At 39.4% G+C, this 10,728-nt stretch overlaps 1 non-coding gene across 1 annotated transcript; it reads left to right on the forward strand.

Moving 5' to 3' along the window:
* The first annotated feature begins 1,971 nt into the window (after positions 1-1,971).
* LOC112731235 (small nucleolar RNA R71) lies at positions 1,972-2,078 on the forward strand. The gene has a single exon (XR_003167024.1). It is a non-coding gene; the product is annotated as a small nucleolar RNA R71 (small nucleolar RNA).
* Positions 2,079-10,728: the final 8,650 nt, after the last annotated feature.

Here is a 10,728-nt window from a genome sequence, read left to right on the forward strand (position 1 = left end):
GGAATATCTAGGAAGTAAGCTGAGACAACTATATCCCCTGGAGAGAAGTCTTCCGTAGGGATCTTCTTGTTCCTCCACCTCCTTGGTACCTTCTTCTTTGTTTCTTTTGAGGTTGCCTTCCCCTTGGTGACCTCTTTTTCTAAAGAGGTTGTGATGCTGTCTTTACCTGCCTCTAGAGGTTTAGGTTCCTCCAATTTTTTCTTGAGCTGTGGCAATTGCTGTTTTCCTTGTTTATCAATTAAGGGGATCTCAGAATGATCTGGCTGTGATTCAATGCTTGTCTCCTCCTTCAGTGTCTCATTATCATTTGTGCTTAGTTCCTTGTCCTCTTGATCTGTTTCTTGTGAGAGTTTGAAAACATTGAAGCTGAGTCGTTCATCATGGATTCTCAATATTAGCTCCCCTTTCTCTACATCGATAAGTGCTCTGGTCGTAGCTAGAAATGGTCTTCCCAATATGATTGGATGAGTGTGACTCTCTTCCATGTCCAGGATGACAAAGTCTGTTGGGAGAAAGTATTTCCCAACCTTTAGCAACACGTTTTCCACCACTCCTATTGCTTGCTTTTGAGTTTTGTAAGCCAGTCTGATGATTACATCTGTGGGCATTATCTCATTGATCTGCAGCCTCTTCACCAGGGATAAGGGCAATAAGTTGATGTTGGCCCCCAAATCACATAGTGCTCTATCGAACATAGTTTCACCTATGGCATAAGGGATGTGAAAACTCCCTGGGTCTCTTCTTTTTGTAGGCAACTCAGGTTGAATAAGGGCACTGCATTCCTTGTTCATCACTATAGTCTGGCCTCCTTTGAGTGAGCTTTTCCTGGGAAGAAGTTCCTTCATATACTTGATGAATGCAGGCATTTGTTGAATTGCCTTGATGAATGGTATGTTTACATGCAGAGATGCAAACAAGTCTAGGAACCTTGAGTATATTCTCTTTCCCACAGCACCATTGAGCAGTTGAGGGAAGGGTGCATAGAGCTTCAGCAGCTCTTGTTGTGAGATTTCTGGTTCTTGGTGATCTCTATCCTCCTCCTTTGTTGAGTTGTCTTCAGGTTGTTCGAAAAGTGTGCCTTGCTTGTCTTCAGTCTCTTGATCACTTGTAGTGACCATTTTACAATCTTCCCATCTTACTTTCTTTGCTTCTCCTTTGGGGTTTTTCTCCGTGTCACTTGGGAAGCTATCAGTAGGTTTGGGGATCTTCTCAGCTAAATATCCCACCTGGAATTCCAGCTTCCTAATGGTCTCTCCCTGGTTCTTAATATTGGCTCGCACCTCCTCTTTGAACACCTTATTTTCTTGAATCTCTTGGCATATTCCTTCAAGTAAGGCTTCAATCTTAGAGAGCTTGTCATCAATTAATGGGTGATTCGGAGCAGATGTGCTGTTTTGGTTTTGATAAGCGTGTGGAGAAGTGTTGTTGTGGGGGTGTTGAGATGTCCTCTGTGTGAATTGCTGGTGAGCTGCATTGTTGTTGGAGTTGTAACGTCTCTGGTCTTGGTTTTGATCTTGCTCATTTCCCCACCCAAAGTTTGGGTGGTTTCTCCACCCAGGGTTGTAGGTCTTGGAGTATGGATCATAGTTTTTCCTTGGTGAATTCCCAATGTAGTTGGCTTGCTCCTGACTACCCTCTACTTCTTCATTCCCTCCTTCTTGGGTTGTTGATGAAGTTGAGATTGCTGCTACTTGGTTCCTCTCCATCTTCTTGGTGAGGTCAGCCAGCTACTGGGTAATGAGCTTGTTTTGGGCCAACAGAGCATCTACATTGTTTAGCTCCATTACTCCTCTTGTGTTCCCTCTTTCGGAAGCATAGAAGTAGTCGTTCTCTGCTACTATTTCAATAACATCTATGGCTTCCTCAATAGTCTTCTTCTTGTTCAAAGATCCTCCGGATGAATGGTCTACGGCCTTCTTTGACTCATAAGAGAGCCCTTCATAGAAAATGTGCAGCTGCACCCATTCGTTGAACATATCTGGTGGGCACCTCCTTGTTAGGTCTTTAAACCTCTCCCATGCTTCATATAGAGTCTCACCATCTTGTTGCATGAAAGTTTGGACCTCAGCTCTCAGCCTATTGATTCGTTGAGGAGGGTAAAATCTTGCTAAGAATTTGTTCACCACGTCTTCCCAAGTTGTCAAGCTTTCCCTTGGGAAAGATTCCAGCCACTTGGCTGCTTTGTCCCAAAGTGAGAATGGAAACAAGAGCAGTCTATAGGTGTTAGGATGAACACCATTAGACTTCACTGTGTCACATATTCTCAGGAAGGTGGTCAAATGTTGATTGGGGTCTTCTTGAACACCTCCTCCAAACGAACAGTTGTTCTGAACAAGGGTGATGAGCTGTGGTTTAAGTTCAAAGTTGTTGGCAAAGATTGTTGGCTTTTGGATGCTACTTCCACAATTGCCTGGGTTTGGATTGATGTAAGAGCCCAAAACTCTTCTATCCTCCCCAGCATGATTTGCTCTACCTCCTCCCCTATGGTTGTGATCCTCTTCTTCATGATGGTTTTCCATGTTGTCTTCCATGTTTAGTTCAAAGAATTCCTCTTCTTTCTCAGCACCAACCACTTTCTTTCCTCTTGCCTCCCTCCTTAATCTAAGGAAGGTCCTCTCAGGTTCAGAATCGAAGGAAGTTGAAGCCCCGCTTCTTCTCCCTGTCATACAACCATCAAGTGTAAGCAAGAAAAGATAGGTGCAGAGAGTATTTTTTTTTTGTCAGAATTACTGTTAGTTGTGGGTGATGCAATATATCAAACAGTTAGTGGGTTAGCAAACAGAATTGAAAATAACAAAGAAAAACAAAAGAGTAGAGGGGGAAGGGAAGAAGTTTAACTAAAACAGAAAGTAAATCACTCAAACAAAAAATGAAATTCACAAAGTAAAAATGCTCAATCTAGTGATCTTCCAATTTAATCATTGTTGATGCACAATCAATCCCCGGCAACGGCGCCATAAACTTGATGCGGGTGGAAACTATCTCTCAACAAATTTCCTTCGGCAAGTGTACCGAATTTGTCGTCAAGTAAAAACTCACAATAGAGTGAGGTCGAATCCCACAGGGATTGATTGATCAAGCAACTTTAATTAGAAGAATGTTCTAGTTGAGCGAATCCAGAATTTGGGTTGAGAGTTGCAGAAAATAAAATGGCGGAAATGTAAATAACAGAAAAGTAAATGCTAGAATTAAAGGACTGGAGGTAAATGACTGAAAATGAATTACAGAATTGTAAATGGGAATGGGGGATTTGCTCATAAAAGTAAATGGCAGAAATTAAAGAGAATGGGTAAGATCAGAGATGGGGAGTTCATTGGGCTTAGGAGATGTTGCAATTCTCCGGATCAAGTTCATTTTCATCTCTTCCTCAATCAATGCACTCATTGATCTCCTTGGCAATCTTAATTGATTGAATTACAATTTCTTGCAATTCAATCTCTCAAATCTTGATCAATAGCCAATTCCTTGGTCAATTGCTCATGAGAAGAGATGAAGTATGGTCACTGATTATACCACATGCATTTCCCAAATCAAGTATTGAGAGGGTTATAGTCACATACCCATCCAAACCCAATTTGGTCCAGCATGAGAAAGCATTTCTAGCTTCATCTCTTTATTCCTCTTTCAAGGTTCAGAAGAGATCCAAGTTTGAATAGCTTCTTTTCCAAGATAACTACTCAATTGGATGAAGATCAAAATCTTTCAAGTAAAATCAAGAGAAAAGATAGAAGAAGAATAATGAAAATTAGTATTGATCCATCAAATTACAACAGAGCTCCCTAACCCAATGAAAGGGGTTTAGTTGTTCATAGCTCTAGAAAATGAAAACAAAGATGGAGAATACATACTCCTATATATTACTACTTCTCTCAGCTTCTAGTTGGCTCTTCAAGTCTTGGGCCTTTGGATATTGAGTTTGAAGCAGTTCTCTTCTTCATTTGGGCTTGGCTTTACTTGCAGAGAGAAAATGTGAAGTGGGCAGAGACCTTAGCTCAGGACAGTAGGGGTGTTAACGTTTAGTGAAAATATAAGTTCGAGAACGTTAGTGACAATCAACTTTCTCACTCACGTTACTAAGTAAAAGCCATGTTAACTTCAACGTTAGTGGCATAAACGTTGCCACTAACGTTGCCTCTAAGTCCTTCGCACACGTTATTGAGACTTAACATTTCCAATAACTTTGAAAAGCCCCCTTTGTTCCCACGTTAGAGCCCACGTTAACTTAGTTAACGTGGCTCTTTAACGTGGGCTTGCCATCCTTCGAGAAAGTTAGTGACACTAAACATTGTCACTAACGTTCCAAGGTGCCCCTATGCCTCACGTTAGAGTCCACGTTAACTAGGTTAACGTGGCTTCTAACGTGGCCATGCTTAGCCATCCCCAACGTTAGTGACAATGTTGAGTGTCACTAACGTTGGCCATTCTTTCACTCATCAACGTTAGCTTCCACGTTAACTAAGTTAACGTGGAAGTTAACGTGGCTCCTTGGGGGGTTGTGTGGTTGCTTCCAACGTTAGTGACAATGTTGGGTGTCACTAACGTTGTCGACCATGCTTGCTTCTTACGTTAGCTCCCACGTTAACCAAGTTAACGTGGGAGTTAACGTGGTATGTTTCTCCTTAGGCCAACGTTAGTGACAATGTTGAATGTCACTAACGTTGGCGTTTCTCCCCCATTCTAACGTTAGAGGCCACATTAACTAAGTTAACATGGACTCTAACGTGGCCACTTATGAGCATTTGCCAACGTTAGTGACAATGTTAAGTGTCACTAACGTTGGCTCAACTTCCCTTCTCCACGTTAGAGTTCACGTTAACTTAGTTAACGTGACTCTTAACGTGGTCAATGATGGCTTTGAGAGCGTTATTGGCAATCACTTTTCTCATTAACTTTGCAAGTTACCTCCCATTCCTTGCTTCCTTTGGTCCTGAAATCAAGCAATAGAGCGCATCAAAGTTCTAGTCCAAGTCATGGGCAATGCAACATACAATTTGTCACTAAACTTATGCAAAATCCTCATGAAATAATGTAAAATGCATAATGTATGCTTGAATCAAGGTGTAAGTGAATATCTATCCAAAACTAGCTTATTTCCTAAGGAAATGCATGAAACTAACCTAAAAACAGTAAAGAAAAGGTTAGTGAAACTGGCCAAGATGCCCTGGCATCAAATCTCTATCTTAAGCTAACCAAAGATTCATTTGGGATATTTAATTGTTTTTCTGCTTAAGGCTAGTGATGTGATAAAATATAAAATAAATGGGATTAAAAGGCTCAAAGTGGCTGACAAGGGTGATTTAAAGGGTAGGCTTATTTGGGATAAGTGAGCTAAAATCAAATAATGGCCTCAATCATATGCAAACATGTAAATACACTAAATATTGGACATATAGACTGAAACAGAGTAAAGATCACAATTATAGAGAAGTAAACACACAAGAATAATATTTATGGTTAAATAATGTAACCATGTAAATAAGCTCAAAGTCTCACAGGTTGTGTGTTCTTTGGCTCAAAAACCGTGTTCCAATTACAACTTCAAACAAATTTAACACAAAAAATTTTTTAAATTAGTGAAATGCTATAAAATTTCTTGAAAAAGAAAATATTACTTCAACCAAGTAGTAACTAAATGCATAAAATCAAATAAACATGCAATTAAATATGCAAATGCAACAACTAACAAGTAAAAAATAAAACATTGGTGTTTGAGATAGGAAGGTACTAACCCACGGAGATCAGTATCGACCTCCCCACACTTAAAGATTGCACCGTCCTCGGTGCATGCTGAGATTTGCAGGTGGACGGATTGTTTCAACTGTTGCTTTTCTCTAAGGATTTTGCAGATGGACTTGTTTGTCTCCCCATGGAAATGTCTTCCGGTTCTCTTCCGGGTGGCCATCCTGAAAGAAAAAGGGAAGAAAAGTAACCCAGAAATAAAGATAAGAAAATAAATGAAGTATGGGTGGGTTAATGCCAAATGATAATGGTCTCATTTACATGGAAGCTTCAATATGTACGTGAGAAAACAATAGAAGCCATGGCATGCCAGTGGTGCAAAATTTGCAACAATGGAGAAGAGAGTGGGGAAAGAGAGATAATATAAATTCATGTCAATGCAAGAGTAATACAGATATAAAAGATTGGCATTGATTTAAATAATATTACTCAATAAGAATGAAACAAGTCACTAAGCACCAAGAAAATACCAGAAAAGATGTAACAGTTGAATAAGAACATTTGAACACCAATAATAATTTTAAAAATATGCAATGAATGAAAGTATGCAAATAAATTAAATAAAATAGAATGGAAGTGAGAGAAAATAAGAAAGCAAGAAGAAAGAAATAAGAAAAGATAAGAAAAATAAGGATTAGAGAAGAAAAGATAAGAAATTTGGTTGATCTGGATATTCTGTGCGCCGCTTGTGACGCGAACGCGTGAGTGACGCAGTCGCGTGGTGCGCGATAAGGTCAGGTGACGCGGACGCGTGGGTCATGCGATCACGTGGACTATTTTGTGCGATTGGCGCGAGTGCAGCCTTGCGGTCGCGCAACTCTCTGTTCGAAACTCTTTTATGAAGTATGGATTCGCGAAGATGATCCCTTCGCTCTTGTTCTATGTCAATAGCATCATTGGGATCATGTTGCTCTTGGATTGATGGATGTGGGTGCTCTTCCATGGATGGTGGTGATGGGATAGAGAGATCATTATGTGGTTGAAAAGGAAGTGCACTAGAGCTTGAGGCTTGATTGTTGAAGGTATTTGGTGGTCCGATTTGGGCGACGAGAGCTTGTATAGTAGAGTTTAGATCAGTATGTGCTTTCTCCATAGAGGTTTGGGGTGGATAGGAGGGTTCATTTAGCTCATAAGGTGGTTGGTATGGTGGATACGGGTTAGGGTCATATGGAGGTGAATGGTGAAAAGGGGCTTGTGAGTGTGGTGGTTCAAAGTCATGTTGAGGAGAGGTTTCATAGGCATATGGTGGTGGTTGTTGATAGTCCATTGGAGGTGGTTGTTGCCATGAGGGTTGATCAAATCCTTGTGGCTCCTCCCATCTTTGATTGTTCCAACCTTGATGCCTGTTCTCATTGTAATTTCTTCTTCCTGCAACATAATTGTAACCAGACTCATAGCGATGGGGGTGAGAGTTCATAGTAGTAAATAAAAATTAAAAAATAAAAACAAATTTAAATTAAAAGGTTATTTAAATTTTGAATTTGAAAATTAAATTTTGAAATTTTGAATTTTAAATTTTTTGAAATTTGAATTTTGAAATTTGAGATTTGAAATTTGAATTTTGAAATTTGATTTTGAAATTTTGAATTTTTGAATTTAATAAGGAAAGAGAAAAACAATAAAATAACACCAAACTTAAAAATTTTTAGATCAAAATGAAGAAAATAACTAAGAACAACTTGAAGGTCAAGATGAACACGAAGAACAACTTGAACACTAAAAGTTTTTTTGGAAAAATTTTTAATAGTTAAATAAAAACCAATAACCTCTTAATTTATGAACAAAGCAAAAATAAAAACAAAAAATAAATAAGAACAAATAAACAAGCAAAAAGTAAAAATATTTACAATAACCAATAATAAGGCACACGTTTGCAATTCCCCAGCAACGGCGCCATTTTGATGAGAGAACTTTTGCGTGGTCTAGAAATTTGCGGATAAATCCTCGTTGCAAATATAGTTTCTAAACCTTCAAAAGTCCTTTCATACAAACGTTTTGGTTGTCACAAGTAACAAACCCCTTAAAAATTGTTAACCGAGTATTCAAACCTCGGGTCGTCTTCTCAAGGAACTGCAGGGAAGTATATTCTTATTATTGGTTATAGAGATTGTAAATTGGGGTTTTGAGAAAGAGGAATAATTATGACAAATAATTTAAATAGCAATTAAAATAAATAAATAACTGTAAGGCAACTTTTGGCAAAGTATGAGAAATTGAAAGTCCAGTCTGGTTATCCTTATCAATGATGATGAAAACTGAATCTTAATTCCACTTAGTTAACCTTCGCTATAACAAGGGAAGGTCAAGTGACTAATTAGTTAGATCTTTGAATCCTAGTTAATTCCTAAGAAAAGATTGGGATTATTGAAGATCAATTTAATTAGCAAGGATAACAATTATCAATTATGCTGTTGAATTGGATAACTCCTGAGTTACTGATTTCTTAACCAAGACCAAAAGAGAAAATATCTAAATTAAATTAAAAGCATTCATATAAATAAAGCAAAGCAAAATTAAATCTGAAAACACCTCGAATTGCATTCACAAAAGAACTTAAATCTGGCATACAAATTAAATTGGAGAAATAAATAAAAAGAACATTGAACCTGGGATTGAGAGTCACTCCTAATACTAAGAGAAGTTCTAAATCCTAATCCTAAGAGAGAGGAGAGAACCTCTCTCTCTAAAAACTACATCTACTCCTCAAATTGTGAATGTGAAAGCCTCCCTTTGAATGGATGCAATCTCTCAACTTTATAGCCTCTAATCTGAGTTTTTTGGGCCGCAAACTGAGTCGAAAACAGCCCAGAAATCGCTGGAGTAGAATTCAAATACGCTGATTTCCATCACTGCAACGTGGCCGCATGGAGCACGCGATCGCGTCGCTTAGCGTCAGAGAAACTTTGGCATATTATATATTAAATCGAAGCCCCGGATGTTAGCTTTCCAACGCAACTGGAACCGCGTCGTTTGGACCTCTGTAGCTAAAGTTATAGCTGTTTGAGTGCGAAGAGGTCAGGCTGGACAGCTTAGCAATTTCTCCAATTTCTTGTATTCCTTCCACTTTTGCATGCTTCCTTTTTATCCTCTGAGTCATTCCTGCCCTGTAATCTCTGAAATCACTTAACACACATATCAAGGCATCTAATGGTAATAAGAGAGTATTAAACATAGGGAATTTAAGGCCAAAGAAGCATGTTTTCAATCAAAGCACATAATTAGGAAGGCAAATGTAAAACCATGCAAATACCATGAATAAGTGGGTAAAGAGTTGATAAAATCCACTCAATTGAGCACAAGATAAACCATGAAATAGTGGTTTATCAACTTCATTTGTGAAATTCTATACCGACAAATTATTCCTTTCATTAATCATCAAGCATTTGGCAGACCTCACCAAGCAGATGGAGAGGAACCAAGTTGTAGCAGTCAATACTCAACCACCAGCTCAAGAAGGAGTAGATGCAGAGGAAGGAGGTGATGGGGAGTAAGCCAATTATGTTGGAAACTCATCAAGACAACCTTATGATCCACACTCTAAAACCTACAATCCTGGTTGGACGAACCACCCAAACTTTGGGTGGGAAACCAGCAAAACCAGAACCAAGAATATAGGCCCCAAAATTCCAACCATTATAACAATTCCACTTACCAACACTCCAACCAATGATCATCTCAAGCCCCACGCAACAACTCCTTCCAGCCTCCAAATCAAGCCCAAAATAGCTATTCTCAACCTTCAAATTCCAACCTACCACCACCAGCTAAGGATATATTATCCTGGATTGAGGCCTTGCTAGGAGAACTTTGCAAGGAGTCTAAGGACATGAGAGCTTTCAAAGAGGAGTTAAGATCTAATATACAAAACCAGGGGGCTGCCATCAAGAAGCTTGAGGCACAAGTGGGATGCCTATCTAAGCAAATTCCATCCCATAGTTCCCCTAATGATGCCATTGCAAACCCAAGGGAGGAGTGTAAGGCCATTACACTAAGGAGTGGGAAGGAACTGAAGGAGGCCTCAAAGGAAACACAAGGGAAGAAAGTGGATGAAAGCTTAAATGATACAGAGGAAGCACAAGCACCTGCCCCCACCCCACCTCAAGAAAAAGAAGTCCTAAGACCATACATTCCAAAAGCTCCCTACCCTCAATGATTGAAGAAGAACAAAAAGGACAACCAATTCTCCAGATTCATGGAAGTTTTCAAGAGACTCCAAATTAATATCCCCTTTGCTGAAGCACTAGAGCAAATGCCACTCTATGCCAAGTTTTTGAACGAGTTAATGGCCACACCTTATCATCCTCAAACAAGCGGGAAAATAGACATATCCAACAGAGAGCTCAAAAGGATTCTCGAAAAAACTGTGGGAGCTTCAAGAAAAGACTGGTCAAAGAAGTTGGATGACGCTCTTTGGGCATATAGGACAGCCTTCAAGACACCAATTGGGATGTCTCCATATCAACTGGTGTATGGAAAGGCATGTCATCTACCAGTGGAGCTTGAACATAAAGCATTCTGGGCTCTCAAACTACTGAACCTTGACAATAATGCTGCTAGTGAAAGAAGGATCCTGCAACTACAAGAATTCGAAGAGTTCAGATCCCAAGCCTATGAAAATGCCAAAATTTATAAGGAAAGGGCAAAGAAAAAGCATGACCTCAATTTGGCACCAAGGAGCTTTGAAGAAGGACAGAGAGTGCTCCTTTACAACTCCAAGCTAAAGCTCTTCCCTGGAAAGCTAAAGTCAAGGTGGTCAGGACCCTTTCTTGTCACCAAAGTCTCACCTTATGGACACATAGAGATCATCGAAGAAAGCTCACAGTGAACCTTTACTGTGAATGGACAAAGGCTCAAACACTATCTGGGCAATATGGGGGAAAGCCCCAAGATGAAGTACAAGCTCAACTAATGAAATAACCGTCAAGCTAGTGACGTTAAAGGAGTGCTTGTTGGGAGGCAACCCAACCAGAGGTAACTCTTTTTCCTTAT

The sequence above is a fragment of the Arachis hypogaea genome, chromosome 12, assembly GCF_003086295.3.
Source record: "Arachis hypogaea cultivar Tifrunner chromosome 12, arahy.Tifrunner.gnm2.J5K5, whole genome shotgun sequence".
NCBI classification, from domain to species: domain Eukaryota; kingdom Viridiplantae; phylum Streptophyta; class Magnoliopsida; order Fabales; family Fabaceae; genus Arachis; species Arachis hypogaea.